The following is a 19,808-nucleotide window of genomic DNA, read 5'->3' as shown; positions in this document are numbered from 1 at the left end:
TCACCGTTTTAAACCAGATTCTACCAACTTTGTGTACTCTCTATGCACCAGGGGCGACTGGCCCCAACACCTCTTGCGTTTCAAAGCCAACATCTTGTGGTTTCTTCAGAAACAACACCATCTAGTTATTATTGTTATTCAAAATGAAAAGATTGATATATGAATGAAGTGGTGACTGTGTCAATATCATCATCATTAAATATGTGTTTATGCGCATGGTATGTACCTGGCAGTAATCACTAAATTACTTAATGATAAAAAATAATATGCTGATATCAATAATACAGATTCTACTATAAAGCGTTAATTCTAATATGCCATTCAAAAAGCTGAAATATTGTGCCCAGCAAAGTGAGTTTGTGAAATTCCTTTACAGTTAAATACAGTAGTAATAGACACAAAATACTGAATACTGTTGCCCCCACGTATGATAATCTATACATGGAGTCCAGGTTGGAAACATTATTTATTGGTAGTGTGGAATACCTTTATGAACAAGAAGGATGTCAATGTAAAATTTACCTGTGAATGCAGTACAGTAATGTTGTATTTTTAGGATGTCCACTTGACTAGATGTGGTACCAGTATTAAGACTGACATTTTTCTGAAGAGCACAGATATAAAGTCTGTTACATTACTCTAGCTTTCACCCCATGTCACTTAAGAAATCTTTACCATCCCCACAGTTCACAAGGGTCAGAAGAATTGTGAGTGAAGGCAAAGTTTGCACCACACAGTTATCCAAAATGGTTTAAATGTTTTGAACTAAGAGGATACCCTAAAGAATAGGTAAAAGATTCACCTGGAGATAGCCAAATCCTTGTTCTTATAAACATAGCTGCAAGAATTCTCCTCCTCCTATCCTCTCCTCTGCTGCAGTCCTTATCAATGCTTCCCATAAAACAAAGTCCCCTCTTTAAAGCCCTTCATTACTCAGCACCTCGCGGCACCTCACTACATCTCTTCACTTGTCTCTATATATTTCCTGGCCTGGCCAAATTGTCTGCTCCTATCAGAGCAACCACTTGCTTGCACCCCCCCACACACACTACTAATGCTGTTTCCTGCATCAAACCCTTTTGTCTTGCTGCACCATTTATTTGGAATGCCATTCCTGAATTTCTCTCCTGTTCTCCTCTCTCAATGTCTTTAGAACAAAATTCCAAGACTACCTTTTGGAGCACTTGCATAACACGTGAACTGGGAACTGGCACTTATATGGCAGTGTCATCCATTATAACCTGCAGCACTTAATATCCCTGATCTGTGTCTGTACGTTACCCTTCCATTTACACTGTAAGCTCAATGGGGCAAAGATATCCATCCTTTTGTTTGCTTGATAATAAGCACTTAATCTGAATGTTAACTATACTTTATATTTATGTGTATTGTATTTTTGTACAATTTTGTACCCCCGTTTGCTCTACTATTTTATTGGTTTGCTGAACAGTGCTTTGCCCTCAAGGAGCAATATACCAATAAAAATATACATACATTAATTTGTCAAAAAAAATGTAAATTTGATTGTTAACAAATGACCCCTTAATAAATCTCACATTTTTAGAGTTTTAAAGAAATATAGAAAAACTGCCCAATTTTACAGATTTATGAAAAAAAAAAAGAAATTTGAATGTTAGCAAATAGGTCCCATAGAGTACTGGATGCTCTCTTAATCACAAAGAGGGCTGAGTGGCCAAATCAAGGAAGCTTTTGTTTATTCCTCTTGGTATTAAACATTTTGTAATTCATGCTATTAAGCCCAAACTTAAGTCCATTTATATACTGTGTTTGGAAGTGTTGCAAGCCATGTCAAAGTTCTTATAGCATTACAAGTCCTATTGTATTTAATATGAATCTGAATCACACTCTCCTTCCCTCTCACAACCTGGTGCTAAAATCAAGGAAGTTTTTGGTTAATCCTCTTGCAATTAATTATTTTATAATTATGGCTGTCAGACTCAAACTTGTACTGCTAGTGGTGTTACAACACTATAGAGACATGAACAGTATTGGCACATTTAACTGGGTGTGGTAGAATCACATTAGATTGTTGGTAATATATTATGACAAAGTATGTAAAAAAGCAACCTGAGTGAATCTCATTGGTTAATTACATGAAATATGTAGTTGCTTTAAATGTTTCCATCCTTCGTTAATTGCTCAATTGTTCTTTAAGAAGTTACAGAATCTAGACCAAAACTTTAAAAGGGTTGTTTACCGTTAAATTAGCTATTATAGTAATATTGTGAGACAATTACATCTATAAATCACTGTCGGCATTTCTCAGCGCTGTATTTATGAGCAGTTAATGGGGGAGGCAGCTAGGCATCTCCCCTCCCATCCCTGCCTGGCGGCCACCAAATCTGCTCTCTACCCCACCTTGCTTGCATTTCTATCCGATTAATAAATTACCTCTATTAACTTCATTAACCTGATTTTACATGCATCACTTTAAAGGGGAACTAAAGTCTAAAATAGAATAATGCTAGAAATGCTGTATTTTGTATACTAAACATAAACATGAACTTACTGCACCAGAAGTCTAATTAAACAAATGATTTATGTTTTCAACGTTGGCCGCAGGGGGTCATAATCTTGCAATTTTGTTTTGCATCTTTGCAAGACCAAGACCATGCACATGCTCAGTGTGGTCTGGGCTTCAGTTGGGAGGTTAAGCTTAGGAATCATCATAAATTATCAAAACAGCACAAGTCAAATAATATCTTACCTAGAGAATGATTAATAATCGGAATATGCAGACTGCACTGGTTCTGTGGATACAAATCTCTACACAATCGCCAGCTGCTTTACAGGGAAACAAACAAAGCTGCTCGGGTTCTGGGAAGTAAGGTGGGGGCGGCTCCCCCTATCATTTGAAAGTATGATTGTATCCCTGCAGAACAGTTAGGGACCATCTGAAGTTTCCTATCTGCAGCTCTCAGAGCAAGTAAAATGAAGGGGAAATATACTGCATACAGCCAGGTTAATTATAAAAAAGATGGTACACATTTTTTAATTAAAGTATATTAGAAATAGATTTCTTTTTCATTAGAGAAAGTAAAAATGTGTTTTTATTTTCTTGCCTTTGCATCCCCTTTAAGACTTCCTGAGATCAGTTTCGTAACTAAAGCAGACCATATAGGGGGTGGCTCGACCACAGGTTAAGTAAGCTCACCAAAAGTAAGCTGGCAGGTTGGCCGGCTGAACGGGGGTGGTGGCATAACTTCAAGCAAAGGACCCCCCCTGCAGATTTTTTTGATATGGAGCCCGGACACTTGTACTTACGACACTGTTTAAGCGAGACACCCCTTGTTGGTTTGATGATTAATATGCCCTAATTATATGCCCTTAGTTTACTTTGTGAAAATTAGCAAAGCAGACATTTCAGTGTATAATTGTACAAGGTATTGCATGTTATGCTAACAATTTTGTAATAGAAATACCCAGGTTAAGTTAGGCAATGTGGGGCTAGATTCAGTTCAGTGAGAAAAAGGTTTATCACTTGAAAGGTCATGGACAAGATTCAACTTCAGATCCAGTTCAATTCAAACGTATCTCATGGTTTATCACGTAAACTCAACCGAAGTCTAAGGAAAAAAAATTAAAGTAAATTAGGAGAAACATTTTTTCTCCTCAAAATGAATCTCGTCCATGATTTTTCACCTGATAAACCCTTTTCTCACTGGATTGAATCTGGCCCTTGGTGTTGATGTGACCATACTCTACTGTCAAACAATGGGCCAGATTCAATTCAGTAAGAAAAAGGTTTATCTCGTGAAAAGTTATGGATGAGATTCAATTTGAGATGCAATTTAATTCAGAAAAACTTATCTCAGAGTTTATCATGTAAAAACTCCATCTATGGGGAAAAACTGGAACTGAATTTGAAAAAAAATATTTTTCTCCTTGAATTGAATCCCATTCAGGATTTCTCATGTGCTAAACCAAGAGATAACTTAATTGTATCAGGCCCCATGTATGGTAAGCTGGCGATTTTGACAGATCATCCTGAAGTGTTTTTTGTATTATATATTTCCCTTTTCTTCAGGTAGAAAATGTTTGGAGTGTTGCAAGTTTATGAGGCTCATGGCCTTTTCACCCTCTACCTGTGTGGGAGTCTGGTGTCCCACCCTTAGTAGATTTGTTAATGTCATTTTATATCATGGAGGAATTTGTTTTACCGTTACCTTACTTACCCTAATAGTGTTGCTGGTGAAATGGGGCATGAAACTATTTCATACACTTTCATTTTTTTTTAAACTTTCTTTATTTTCAAAATTTAGGGATACAAAAACCAAAAAAGGAAGGGAAAGGATAAGGTGAGATAAGCATAAAAAAATTCTACACAATTCAGTGAATCCACTTTTTCGCAGCAGGTTAATTTCTTAATAACATTGCAGCATTTAACAAAGTAAATTTACATATTCCATTCAGTCTAGTAATAACAGTAATATGGCCTATCATAATTACACAAATATTCAAGTACCTGTAGATACCTATCTTCCAAAAAATGAAGGAACTGGGTTCCACATTGTTTTTAAAAATGAAATCCAAGGATTCCAGATTTTTCCAATAGCTAACACTTGTACCATAAATCATATGTGTAATTTCTTCCATTTTCCTTATTTCGTCTACCAGACTTCTCCATCCACTTTAATTTTTAATGTGCATTTTGTTTATATCATTTGTAGGAAACATCCTTTATTTTTTTTCTTTGGTCCACATCATGAATGTAAAGTTAACTTAAAGGGGTGGGTCACCTTTAAATTAGCTGTTAGTATGATGTAGAGAGGGATATTCTGAGACAATTTGCAATTGGTTTTTATTATTTATTATTTGTGGTTTTTAACTTTTTATTCAACAGTTCTCCAGTTTGAAATTTCAGCAATCTGGTTGCCAGGGTCCAAATTACCCTGGCAACCATGCATTGATTTGAGTAATAGACTGGAATATGAATAGGAGAGGCCTCAATAGAAAGATGAATACTAAAAAGTAAAAGTCAGTGACCCCCATTTGAAAGCTGGAAAGAGTCAGAAGAAGAAGGCAAAGAATTCCAAAACGATAAAAATAAATAATGAAGACCAACTGGAAAATTGCTTAGATTTGTCAATTCTATAACATACCAAAAGTTAACGTAAAGGTTAACCACCCCTTAAAGTGAAATAGTGACTATTAATTGTTGTTGTATAGGCAAGTACTATGTCACATTTTTGTACCTTTTATTAAATAGTGTGGAATACAGTAAAAGTTAAATAAGACACATACTCAATAATAGATTTAAATGGTGCATTATTTAATTGATATATTTAGAATGCCATTTGCAGATTTTTAAGCAAGTAATCTCAGACTTTAATATTGGGTGATATTGAAGCTATAGAGTACGGGAATTAATGTCTCTTCATAGCAGCCAGTCAAGAACTTGTGTCATTGCTTCTTTCAGTGTTGGTGTTGACCTCCATGGGTCTGATGTGGCTTACATGGATCTAAATAAAAAAAATAAGACAAATATAAATAATGAGATATACCCACAATTCCGATAATGTGCTTGCCCCTTGCACACAAAATGATGTCAAGGTTGTGTAAAGATTTATGCTAGGCCAAAACGTCCACTGTTTGTCAGATATAATCTGTATTTCTATATAAATGTGTGATAAAAGGTGGACCTTTTTCCCTTTTGAAGCTTGTTATTGTATATAATGGCTGTCTTGAGCATCTTGAGGCCCCTTTAACCACACGTGGCCCTATGAGGTCTAATATTTCTGTGGCCTCCTTCATACCTCGCAGTGTGTTTTTTATACCTTCTAAGACCAAAATACAATTTATTGTAGAATGATGTGTAAAGGTTATTGAGGTTGTTGCTGCCAAACACCTGTCTCCTTTAAAAATGAGTGTTGGTCTGGGCGAACACTCTCCTTTAAAAGCTGCAAGCAGTGGAGGACTAAGCCTGTGAAAACAATGCTTAGTTCTTGTCACCTCTCCACTTATAAAAGCTAATGGCAGGAAGAATCAAGCCTATGAACAATGCCCAGATCAGGAGAAACTTTTCTCAAAAATTGCAGGGAGGTGCCAACATATGAAAAATATGACTGGAGGCAAATAGTTAGGACCACCATATGGGGTATACCTTGAAATGGTTTGGTGGCTTACCAATTTTATGATTATAATTGTGTAACGAAAACACTGTTTCAGAAAGTATAAACACTTGCACAGATAGTAAATACTAATAAAACAGGGGAACAGTGAATGTGTTCAAAACCAGGTCCTCTCCCCTGCTTGCGATGCCTTGGCAAATATCAGAATTAAAGCTATGTGAGGCAACACAAATGCTTGATTGCTTGCTTGAGGGAGGGGAGTGTGTGTCTGGAGGGGGCCCTGGTGGTCGTGAGGGGCCGTTCAAGTCAGAAGTCAGTTGGCCACTGCTGCCCCAGTCTGAGGCTGTATGTATGTTTATTGAGACATTACCATTATTATTATATGCAAAAGTTAAGTCAATTCTCGTCTTAAACTCAGTCCAGTTTATGCTTATGTTTTTCAAATGATTTTATGTCACATTAAAAAAACGATTGCTTCAGTACCTTGGCATTGTGGGACTGGCTTAGGGCAAGCTGAAAACAAAAGAAAAAGAGATTGTAAATGATTGGAAGCAACACATAATAAAATAATCTAACTTTTCAGAACAAGCTGTAACTAATCTTCAAGTACGCAAACCCAAAAATGGTCTTTTGTGTGCACTGCATAAGTGGTGTGCATGCAAAATGGTGGGTGGATCCAAGCAAGTTATGAATTATGTGTCTGCATACAAATCTCTTTGTCTGTTCCACAAATTAATTTATCTGTTTTGTGTATCACGCACATGTGCATAAGTGCAAGATGCAGAAGGAGCACAGTTAGGGGGTTATTTACTGAACTCCGAATGCAAGAAACCCTGAGGATGGAAAAGTCTGAATCAGAAAATCCAGCATCTCAGACCTGTTGAGGTTGCATATAAGTCAATGGGAGAAGTCCCAATGATGTTTTGATGTGCACTGGGGTTTCAGGTGAGAAAAATCTGGAAAAATCATGAAAATCGGGTCGAAATTCTGAAAAATTCATAAAATTTGTACATATTTCACGATTTTCGGGTAATAATAAATAAGCCAAAAATACCTGTGCAGATTTGGTCTGAGTTTTTTTCAGAAAAAATTTAGATAAATTCGGACTTTGAAAAATAACCCCCTTAATGTGTTAATGCTAAAGTGGTTGTGTCTTTGCCAAGCAGGAGCACACTTCCCAATTTGTTGCAGCTTTACAGTTAGCTTTACAATATGGCTTTCGGACCAAACTAAATTGCATAAATTCCTTCTATTAAATTATTTCATGTCATTCAGTTTATTATTTGTAAATACATAGCTAAGTTTTTATAATTAAACGGTTTTATATATGTTATGATACTACTAGTATTACATGTACAGAGTGCATCTAGTTGAACTCTAATATTCCAGTTTAATAATGCCAAAGATGTTGACAGGAATGATATGCACTTTTATCTATCAGGTACAGAAAGAGTGGAAGGAATACAATCTGTTCTGAACCTTTCTTAACATCACTTAACAAACATGTACTGACAATTGGAACAAACTAATTCACTTATATCAATATCTTGATTTTAAATAAATCATTTAGCATAAAGCATTTTAGTGTATTTCATATTACATACACATTCGAAATATCAATAAACTGGAGCTTCAAAGCAGAACAGTAATAAGCATTATACTTACGATCCTGGCACTTCTGTGGTGGAGGGCATGGGTTACAGGGCTGTGGAGGGCATGGATTGCAGGGCTGTGGTGGGCATTGCTCTTGGCATTTCTTCTGTTGACCTTTAACTCCAGACATGATTTGAAGTGCTAAAAGCCAAAGGATTGCTGGTTTCTAAAATGAACTCTAGAAGGTCTGATTGCTACTAAGCTGTTAGTGCTGATTGTATTTATACAGAATGGAATAGGAGCATATGCAAATTAGAAACCAGGATATTCCTTATTGGGATTGAAAAACTATTTTAATAGTTCTAAATATGGAAAATAATGAGAATCATTTGAATATAATTATTTTGTTGTCTCTCTTTAGGTGTGTCTTTAACACAGGGTGTGTTCTATGTATGCAGGTGTCAAAAGAAATAATTAATGTCAAAGGAATGCTATTCAATCTGTACAGATACAAAAAGTAAATTCAACATGAAGAGATTTAAAGTTTAAAGGTGTCTACATGGCAACAATAGCAATATATTAAGTTCTTTATAGTAGAAATGATGTAGTACACACATGGGATCTATTAGTCTTAATTGTTATTCAGAAAGCTCAAAATGGTAATGTGATTTCCTAACATGTAGTGCTGACACAAAACAATTCTTTATTTTTGCTTTTAATCTGTAATAAATGACAGCACTCTTAATGGGCTAAATCTATGCTAATAGTAGACAATGGATATTTAGCTTTTATGTTTTTAACTACCCTTAAAGCATGCATCTCCCCATCAAGGAAAGGAACATTTTTGGAGAAAACAAAACAGGTCTGAAGCATTCCAGATAACCGATTCAACACCTATAGTAGAAATGAGGGCCACCATCAATCTAAAATGATGCAATTGTGGAGGCATATCTCCATATTTAATAGTGAATGTTGATGTTACAGGGGACAAGAATTAGACCGGATCTCCATAAGGTTCTGTTACCACTAGAATTAATGACAATTATCATGTTAATCCAATAGCTACTGATAAACAAGCTACCTAGATTAAATACTGACTTGAATTACTCTTTTACCAAAATGGTAAAGTTAAAAATAGGGCCTATTTTCTCTTCAAAAGGACAACTATGAGATCTTTTATCTGGAAAATGATTATCTACAAAGTACAGCATTGCCATTTCGCAGTGTGCTGTTTAACAGAAATCATTATTTTTTCGCTAATTTGCCTTCTCTTTGTACTAAATGATAGTGAACTTCCACAAAGTAATATTTTAGGTTTAACTTGAAAGTGGGTTCCAAATTACAAAAAATAACCTTTATCTAAAACCCTTACCCTAAGCAATCTATACCAGTACATACTGTTTGCTTCATTATGGAAGTTATTAATCACTTATGATGCCTATTAGTCCTTTCGGGATGCTATGCAGAATGTTAATCTTGTCATTACTCTTATAACCTCCCTTACTGGTTGATGCAATGCCATGTTTCCAGACATTACAAGATGAAGCCACATCATAAACTTTTATAAAGCAATGCATACCTCATAGTTTCAGCCAACAGAAATAGTAATTATTATTGTTATTAACAATGAAAAGATTGATTTATGAATGCAGCGGTGACTGTGTCGATATCATCATCACTAAGGGGCACATTTACAAAGCTCGAGTGAAGGATTCGAATTAAAAAAACTTCGAATTTCGAAGTGTTTTTTGGGCTACTTCGACCATCGAATTGGCTACTTCGACCTTCGACTACCACTTCGACTTCGAATCGAACGATTCGAAGTAAAAATCGTTCGACTATTCGACCATTCGATAGTTGAAGTACTGTCTCTTTAAGAAAAACTTTGACCCCCTACTTCGGCAGCTAAAAGCTACCGAAGTCAATGTTAGCCTATGGGGAAGGTCCCCATAGGCTTGTCTGAGATTTTTTGATCGAAGGATATTCCTTCGATCGTTGTATTAAAATCCTTCGAATCGTTCGATTCGAAGGATTTAATCGTTCGATCGAACGAATAATCCTTCGATCGTTCGATCGCAGGATTTGCGCTAAATCGTTCGACTTCGATATTCGAAGTCGAACGATTTTAGTTCCTAGTCGAATATCGAGGGTTAATTAACCCTCGATATTCGACCCTTCATACATCTGCCCCTAAATATGTGTTTATTTGCATGGTATGTACCTGGCAGTAATCACTACATTACTTGATGATAAAAAATAATACACTGATATCAATAATCCAGATTATACTATAAAGATTTAATTCTAATATGCCATTTAAAAAGATGAAATATTTTGCCCAGCAATGTGTGTTTGTGAAATTCCTTTATAGTTAATAACAGTTGTAATAGACACAAAATACTGTATACTGTTTCCCCCACGTATGGTAATCTATACATGGCTTTTCTGAAAGACACACACATTTATCAGAATCCACTGTGGAAGCATTGTTTACTCTATTCTCGTTACACTGATTATTTATTGGTAGTGTGGAATACATTTATGAACAAGATTGATGTCAATGTAAAATTACATTTTACATACTAGTGTCAATACTGACATTTTTCGGAAGAGCACAGACAGAAAAAGTCTGTTACATTACTCTAGCTTTTGACCCCTGTCACTTAAGAGATATTTACCATTCCCACAGTTCACAAGGATCAGAAGAATTGTGAGTAAAGGCAAAGTTTGCACCACATGGTTATCCAAAATGGCTAAATGTTTTGAACTGAGAGGATACCCTAAAGAATAGGTAAAATATTCACCCGGAGATAACCAAATCCTTGTTCTAAACATAGTGGTTTTATTAGTGGATCCATCATTTGCACTACATGTTTTGGTTTATCAGCCTTCCTCAGGTACTGTACATACTCAGGTTACTACAATATACATTTACTACAATATACATTGATACAAAAGGATTAAGCAATTTTGTTTGAATACCCTAAAGAATTGTTGTATAAAAAATGTTGTATATTATGTTTTGGAATTCTTTACCAGTCCCAGGCAACCACAGCCCTTTTGCAATGAGAATATGTGCCTCCAAAGATGCCCCAGTAGCTCATCTTCTTTCCCACCGATTCACTGCACATGATCTGTGCTGCTGTCATTTACTGAGCTTAAAACCAGTGCACGATATTCTGTCTGACCCTTGAAGAAAAAAATCAAGTGATGAAAAGGCATGAACAGAAGACAAAATCACATATGCTAAACAAAGGCAAAATATAATGCAACTGTTAAGTGGTAAAATAGGATCAACTTTAGAGATGTTTTTTTTTCTATAATTTGTTAATTGTAAGTGACGGCAAGTGAATTTGACACATGGATGTGGGCAGAAGGATAAAATAAAGTAATGCTGTCAGGGCATGAAAGGGATAAGAAATAAAAATGAATGCATACTAACATATTGGAAAAATGGATTGTCGAAATGATAATCTCATGTAAACAGACCAGAACATTATATATTTTGGAAACCTAAACCTATAAAAAAAACTACTAAAAAAAAAGCAGGCAATAAAGATATGGTACTGTAGTGCTATTAATAAGAAGGACACATTACTGTGTAAAAAGAAATATGCATTTTCTCAAAAGTGAAGAACACTGCTGTTAGATGTAGGGATGTAGCGAACTGTTCGCCTGCGAACTTGTTCGCGCGAACATCGACCGTTCGCGTCCGCCTAATGTTCGCGAACGTTTGGGAACGTTCGCAATTTGAGTTCGCGACCATTCGACCGCTAAAATCGAACGATTTCCATTCGTTCGAACGATTAAAATCCCTCGAACGTTCGATTCGAATGAAAATCCTTCGATCGAACGATGAAAATCCTTCAAACGTTCGAATCGAACGATTTTGCAGGTGTTCGAAGTTCGCGAACTGTTCGCGAACCGTTCGCATTTTTTGCCGGTGTTCGCGAACGGCGTTCGCGAACACCAAAACGGCAGTTCGCTACATCCCTAGTTAGATGTACAGTATATGAGTCATTTACAAGCAGATCAGTAAGTACACTGCCCATATTTCTTGACCATATTTCCTACAATATTTTCTGTTTTTGCATATACATAAAGGAATGTTTTTTTTTAATAAATGCAAAAGATTTTTAAAAAATGTCAGCCATGCACAAGCAAAACTCATTTTAATTTAATAAGGCATGCATTATGCACACCCTGTCTTAAAGGAAAAAAAACAAAACAATTACATGCAAATACTTCCTTTATTCCATTAGGGATTTTACTCATCATTTTTTACCTGTTAAAGAATTATTCTTGGTATTTGCATACAATTTTGTATAAATACCCTTAGTACTGTCTAACTAAAAGCAACCAGAGAATCCTAAATTGAATCTTCGTGCCTGCAATCCTTTGCCTTCTAGCACAGATAACCATGTCTGGAGTTAAGGGTCATCAAACAAAATGCCCAGATCCATGCCCTCCACCACAGAAATGCAAAGATCGTAAGTATTAGATCATTTTTTTTCACAGACTTTGTTCCTCCACCAACTAAAAATTAGATGTCATCTTATCAAATCATTAAGAAAATCTTTAAATTAAATTATTATTGGGTTTTACTGCACTAGTATTGTTACATTTTACTGTAGAGGACATACGTTTGCAATCACTTTTACATCATACTATAAAATGACAATAAATTATTGGCCCTCAAAGATACAGTATACAGACAAGAAATTTAACTTTTTTTTTTTTACATCGATCATCACATTGTCTATGCATGATATTTATAATTGTACTAGAAAAGGATTCTTTATCAGTCCAAGGTAACCACAGCCCATTTACAATAAAATTGTAAATAAACCCGAATCCTATAATTTCTATAATTTTGCACTCAAAACTTGCCCGAAAGCTTAGATTTTTTTGAAAACCCAGCACTACTCAAAATATCTTCCAATTGTTAATAGGACATCTGCCATTTACTTTTACATTGTCTCGGCAGGTCTGAGTTGGAGTACTTTTTTGCTTCTGACTTTTAACACCACCGGACTTTTCGGGACAGTAAATCCCAAGAAAATCAAGTTTTTTTTTCTCCAAAAAATGGATTTTTAACTTTAAAAGGCCGACTAGAAAAATTCTGAGCTTAATAAATAAGCCCCTAAATGTCACAATATACATATTTTTAGTAAACAATAGACTAGTACATGGCAGCTCAGAACCCAGTACAATGGCCATCATATTTAATAATCAGCTCTGTAGCATCAGCTTATATAACAATAATAATTTTCAGATTGATTTTTTATGACAACCGCTAAGCTCAGCATCTCAACAGCTGCTCAAAGCATGTCTGTGAAAAACAAAATTCGTAATGGGAACTTACGTGACAACTTTGAAGACCTGGATTATTATTACTATAAAGATGCCTTTAGGCTGATGCAATAAGTTCATTATATAAAATATGGCATTTCTAGTCATATTCATTTTTAGGGTTCAGTTCTCATTTTATGAACAGTACAAATGCCTTGTGTCCAATATACTGTATGGAAGCTGTCAAGCCTAGGGTTGCCACATTTGCTACATTAGGATTCCGGGCAAGGGGCAATACCCGGGATGTAAAGGGGCGGGCCTGTGAAGCGAAGGGGCGGCCCTGTGACGTGGCACCCATAAATGGCCACAACGGGTAGCAATTAACAGACTTGCCCGGTGTTCAGACATCTGAAAACCGTGCAGGTATTTTCAAACCGGACAGCAAGTGTAAAAACCTTACTGTCAGGGTCAAAACTGGACAGGTAGCAACTTTAGTCAAGCTTTATTCAGATATGAATGAATTTTACAAAAAGAGGGCAATATAATAGCCCTTGTAACATTAAACCTTCTTACTCAAATTAAATTTTAGCCTGTTTTTGTAGATCATTGTAAAATTCTGTTTTCAAATATATATTAATATATGTATGTTATGTTCTGTTGCAGATTGCAAGGATCCTTGCCCTAAGCCAGTCCCACAATGCCACGGTACTGCAATTTTCATGGTTCACTGTAATTTATCATATGTCCTGTAACTCACAATTATATATATGTATGCAGAAAAAAGGCCAACAATAGGTTTGTGAAATAATTTGTTTGATTTGGAACTAAGCATAATATCAACCTCAAATTGAATTACAGCAATAGCTGTAAATTATTTAAAAAAATATTTATTTATACTTGTAAAATGATTTTCACAATAATTTTATTTAAAATTGTATATACATATATGGGACCTTTTCTTCAGAATTCTTTAGACCTGGGGTATTCTGAATAAGGGGTATTTCTGTAATTTGGGTCTCCATAACTACTAAAATGTATTATAAAAAAAGTAAACATAAATAAACCCATTAGGATTTTTTTTGCCACTAATAAGCCTCCATTTTATGGTAGTTGGCTTCAAGTACAAGGTGCTATTTTATTATTACAGAGAAAAAGGGAATTGTTTTGAAAAATTTTAATTATTTGCTGAAGCTTATATGAGATGACCTTTCTGTAATTTGACACTTTGTAATGGGTTTCATATCTTTTCCATAGACCCATGCCAGAAGACTCATCAACATCAGGGGCATGGTCAAGGCCATAGCCAAGGCCATAGCCAGGGCAATAACCAACCTCATCACTGAAGGATATAATGAAATGAGAATCTCGGCTATTGTCTTTTACGCTACACTAAAGGATACAATGAGACAACAATTTGCTGGTGGCTGAAGCTTTCTATAATCTAAAGATGATTTCACAATTTAAAAATAAAAATCCTAGAGATTAATAATAAATGATTCCTTTTAAAGAGCATTTTATGTCTAAATCTTTGTATGCTTTGAATCTCTTTATTTCCAATACAAAATAATTTCATTATACACCTATCTAAAGTGAAATGTACAATATTTTACTACAAATCATAAGTAAAGCAGCAAGGTAGCACAATAAATCATTATGTTAAATCAGATTCATTATCCTAAACCGAAGCGCAACTACTAGACATCAATTGCAACTATTATTCAAAAAAGCACATTATTTTCATTTACAAAAAACATTAGTAACATACAATGTAAATTTAGTGATGATCGAATCAGACTCGTTTTACTTTACCAAAAATTCACGGAATGGGGAAAATTCGCCAAAATACATCAAAGTCTATGGGTGTCAATTTGTTTTTTGCCACCCGATGCTGCAACGCACACATTTTTTTTCATCCATTGAAGACTATTTATTTTTGCAATGAAACCAATTTCACTCATCACTAATTGTGGTATACAGTGAAAATCATAGTATAGTAAATAAAAAATAAAACACTGAGAGAACATATACATTAGCACCTTAAAATTATTGTGGACTCTCCTAGTGCTGGATCACCCTGACAAAGGAGTTAATTTACTAGTGGGCAGGGGGCAAAGTGCACAAAGCAACATGTTTTTGCCCTTTGCACTGTGCCCATGAGTTGCATGCTTAGACGCAAATTAAAAACCAAGGCAATAGTCAAAGCCACATTTCCATAAGAGATCACTATTATACTATGCCATTCCTCAGTGAAGACTTGAGATCAGCACTATGTAATTTTATCCACCACTGAGTATTAGGCTGCCTCTGCCTAAAGACAGGATGGCCCACTAATCTGCTACCAGCAGGAGCTGCATCTCCCATCATGAGAGAAGTTCAGTAGCCCTGCTGCCAGATCTGCAGTGTCTTGATGATAGGAAATCCAAGCAGGCTGTCACCTAGCACAAACAGCAGTAACTTGTATCTGTATCAATCAACCCACCGTGCAGTCACATGAGTGAATCTCCTTTCTTCATCTTCTAAAATTTTCTGTGCAATACTCTGACAAGGTCCTATTGCCACAACAAACCCAAATGAAAACCTTCAATTGGGTTTGTCCCCACCATAACTTTATAACTATGGTTTAGTGGGAGGGGGAAACATTGCTGATCTGTACAAGAGTGGCCCACTTGAACAAAAAGTAGAGCAGCCCCTCTGGCATTTGCCCGAACTGACAGATTGTCGATCTGGTTGGACAGGTTACAGCTAGGCTAACTTACCACTAGGTAGCCTGCCATACCAGCCCAAACAGTTCACCTCTAGAGAACTGGCAGTGTTGCTGGGGAAATGGGGCATTTAACTATTTCATACACTTTCGTTTTTTTTTTAAACTTTCTTTATTTTTAAAATTTTCATAGGAAAGGGATGCAAAAACCAAAAAAGGAAGGGAGAGGATAAGGTAAAATAAAGGAACTGGGTTCCACATTGTTTTAAAATAAAATCCAGGAATTCCAGATTTTCCAATAGCTAACACTTGTATTATAAACCATATGTGTAATTTTTCTACCAGACTTCTCCATTTAATATGTGTTGGAGGTGTGGTCTTCTTCCAATAACTCGATATCAAAAAAACTTTAATTTTTAATGTACATTTTGTTTATATCATTTGTAGGAAACATCCTTTATTTTTTTATTCGGTCCACATCATGAATGTAAAGTTAACTTAAAGGGGCGGGTCACCTTTAAATTAACTGTTAGTATAATGTAGAGAGGGATATTTTGAGACAATTTGCAATTGTTTTTTATTTTTTATTATTTGTGGTTTGCAATTTCAGTAATCCGGTTGCTAGGGTCAAAATTACACTAGCAACCATGAATTGATTTGAATAAGAGACTGAAATATGAATAGGATAGGCCTGAATAGAAAGATAAATACTAAAAAGTAAAAGTAAAAGTCAGTGACCCCCATTTGAAAGCTGGAAAGAGTCAGAAGAAGAAGGCAAAGAATTCCAAAACTATAAAAATAAATAATGAAAAGTTGCTTAGATTTGTCCATTCTATAACATACTTAAAGTTAACATAAAGGTGAACCACCCCTTAAAGTGAAATAGTGACTATTAATTGTTGTATAAGCAAGTACTATGTCACATTTGTGTACCTTTGATTAGTGTGGAATACAGTAAAAGTTAAATAAGACACATACTCAATAATAGATTTAAATAGTGCATTATTTAATTGATATATTTAGAATGCCATTTGCAGATTTTTAAGCAAGTAATCTCAGACTTTAATATTGGGTGATATTGAAGCTATATAGTATGGTGATTAATGTCTCTTGATAGCAGCCAGTCAACAACTTGTGTCATTGCTTCTTTCAGTGTTGGTGTTGACCTCCATGGGTCTGATGTGGCTTACATGGATCTAAATAAAAAACATAAGACAAAGATAATGTATGAATCATAAAGTATGAGATACACCCACAATTCCAATATTGTTTGCCCCTTGCACACAAAATGATGTCAAGGTTTGTGTAAAGATTTATGCTAGGCCAAAACTTCCCCTGTGTGTCAGATATAATAAGTATTTCTATGTCATGGCTGTATTTCTATGTCATGGCTGTCCATCTTGAGGCCCCTTAAACCACACGTGGCCCTATGAGGTCTAATATTTCTGTGGCCTCCGTCTAAGAGACCAAAATACAATGTATTGTAGATTGATGTGTAAAGGTTATTGAGGTTGTTGCTCCCCTACACTTGTCCCTTTAATAGTGGTCTTGCTCCTTTAAAAATGGGTGTTTGTCTGGGCGAACACTCTCCTTGAAAAGCTGCAAGCAGCGGAGGACTAAGCCTGTGAAAATAATGCTTAGTCCTTGTCAGCCTCTCCACTTATAAAAGCTAATGGCAGGAAGTTTCAAGCCTATGACCAATGCCGAGGTCAGGAGACACTTTTCTCAAAAAATGCTACCATGCAGGGAGGTGCCAACATATGAAAAATATGACTGGAGGCAAATAGTTATGACCACCACATGGGATATACCTTGAAATGGTTTGGTGGATTACCAATTTCATGATTATAATTGTGTAACAAAAAAACTGTTTTAGAAAGTATAAACACTTGCACAGATACTAAATACTAATAAAACAGGGGAACAGTGAATGTGTTCAAACCCAAGTCCTCTCCCCTGCTTGGGCTGCCTTGGCAATTATTTGAAATTAAGCTATGTGAGGCAACACAAATGCACGCTTGCTTGCTTGCTTGCTTGAGGGAGGGGAGTGTGTGTCAGAAGGGGCTCTGGTGGTCACAAGGGGCTATTCAAGTTAGAGTTGCGTGGGCCACTGCTTCCCCAGTCTGATGCTGTTTGTATGTTTATTGAGACATTATCTATAAGTGATTTTTTATGCAAAACTTAAGTCAATTCTCGTCTCAAACTCAGTCCATTTTATGGTTATGTTTTTCAAATGATTTTATGTCACATTAAAAAAACAATTGCTTCAGTACCTTGGCATTGTGGGACTGGCTTAGGGCAAGCTGAAAACAAAAGAAAAAGAGATTGTAAATAAATGGAAGCAACACATAATAACATAATCAAATTTTTCAGGAAAGCTGTGACTAATCTTCAAGTATGCAAACCCAAAAATGGGCTTTTGTGTGCACTGCATAAGTGGTGTGCATGCAAAATGGTGGGTGGGTCCAAGCGAGTTGTGAATTATGTGTCTGCATACAAATCTCTTTGTATGTTCCAAAAATTAATTTATCTTTTTTGTGTACCGTGGACATGTGCAAAATGCAGAGGAAACACAGTTAGGGGGTTATTTTCTAAACTCCAAATACAAAACCCTAAAAAAATTGTGTTTTTTTAGTATGAAATCCGGACTTTTAGTGAAAAAAAATCACAAATTTTTCAGAATTGATTAAACCCCGAGGATGGAAAAGTCAGAATAAGAAAATCCGGCGAAACAGACCTGTCGAGGTTGCATATAAGTCAATGGGAGAAGTCCCAATGATGTTTTGATGCACGCTGGGTTTTCGGGTTTAAAATCGGAAACAATTATGAAAATCGGGTGGAAATTCAGGATGATTCATAAAATTTGTGTTTTTCACAATTTTCTCCAATTTTTTCCCACAAACAAAATTTTCGGGAAAGTGTATTAATAAATAAGCCAAAAAAAACTGTGCGGATTTGGTTGGAGTTTTTTACAGAAAAAATGTAGATAAATTTGGACTGAATAACCCCCTTAATGTCTTAATGCTAAATTGGTTGTTAGCTTGTGTCTTTACCAAGCAGGAGCACACTTCCAAATTTGTTGCAGCTTTACAAGTAGCTTTACAATATTGCTCTCGCACCAAACGAAATTGCATAAATTCCTTCTATTAAGAAGTTATTTTATGCCATTCAGTTTGTTATACGTAAATACATAGCTAGGTTTTTATAATTAAACTGTTTTATATATGTTATGATACTACTAGTATTACATGTACAGAGTGCATCTAGTTGACCTTTAATATTCCAGTTTATTAATGCCAAAGATGTTGATAGGAATGATACATACTTTTATCTATCAGGTAAAGAAAGAGTGGAAGGAATACAATCTGTTCTGAACCTTTCTTAACATCACTTAACAAACATGTACTGACAATTGGAACAAACAAATTCACTTATATCAACATCTTAATTTCAAATAAAGGTCTTAGCAAAGAGCATTTTAGCGTATTTCATATTACATACACATTCTAAATATCAATAAACTGAAGCTTCAAAGCATTACAGTAATAAGCATGATACTTACGATCCTGGCACTTCTGTGGTGGAGGGCATGGGTTACAGGGCTGTGGAGGGCATGGATTGCAGGGCTGTGGTGGGCATTGCTCTTGGCATTTCTTCTGTTGACCTTTAACTCCAGACATGATTTGAAGTGCTAAAAGCCAAAGGATTGCAGGGTTCTAAAATGAACTCTTGGATGGTCTGATTGCTACTAAACTGTTAATGCTGATTGTATTTATACAGAATGGAATAGGAGCAGATGCAAATTAGAAACCAGGATATTCCTTATTGGGATTGAAAAACTATTTTAATAGTTCTAAGTATGGAAAAGAATGGGAATCATTTGAATATAATTATTTTGTTTTCTCTTTAGGCAAAGGTGTGTCTTTAACACAGGGTGTGTTCTATGTATGCAGTGTAGGTGTTAAAAGAAATCATTAAAAGAATGTCAAAAGAATGCTATTCAATCTGTATAGAGAAAACTGGAAATGTATTCCTTAGTGATCCACCAGTAGCTTTAGTAAATCAGACTCTTCCACAGACCAATGGAGTAGCCATCTCCACCTCAGTAACATGAAATAACAAGAAAGTCT

General features: G+C 35.6%; 3 long non-coding RNA genes across 3 annotated transcripts; 1 reads left to right on the top strand and 2 right to left on the bottom strand.

The window, feature by feature from the left end:
• Nucleotides 1-5,272: 5,272 nt before the first annotated feature.
• Nucleotides 5,273-7,943, bottom strand: LOC108703363. Its single transcript, XR_001933451.1, has 3 exons — nt 7,758-7,943; nt 6,576-6,605; nt 5,273-5,483 (listed from the first exon to the last, which is right to left on the bottom strand). It is a non-coding gene; the product is annotated as an uncharacterized LOC108703363 (long non-coding RNA).
• A 4,119-nt stretch (nt 7,944-12,062) lies between these two features.
• On the top strand, nt 12,063-14,489 carry LOC108703365. Its single transcript, XR_001933453.2, has 3 exons — nt 12,063-12,175; nt 13,641-13,682; nt 14,232-14,489. It is a non-coding gene; the product is annotated as an uncharacterized LOC108703365 (long non-coding RNA).
• A 2,174-nt stretch (nt 14,490-16,663) lies between these two features.
• Nucleotides 16,664-19,438, bottom strand: LOC108703366. The gene is made up of 3 exons (XR_001933454.2): nt 19,241-19,438; nt 17,952-17,981; nt 16,664-16,874 (listed from the first exon to the last, which is right to left on the bottom strand). It is a non-coding gene; the product is annotated as an uncharacterized LOC108703366 (long non-coding RNA).
• Nucleotides 19,439-19,808: the final 370 nt, after the last annotated feature.

The sequence above is a fragment of the Xenopus laevis genome, chromosome 7S, assembly GCF_017654675.1.
Source record: "Xenopus laevis strain J_2021 chromosome 7S, Xenopus_laevis_v10.1, whole genome shotgun sequence".
NCBI lineage: Eukaryota > Metazoa > Chordata > Amphibia > Anura > Pipidae > Xenopus > Xenopus laevis.
This window is presented reverse-complemented; position numbering and strand designations above follow the sequence as displayed.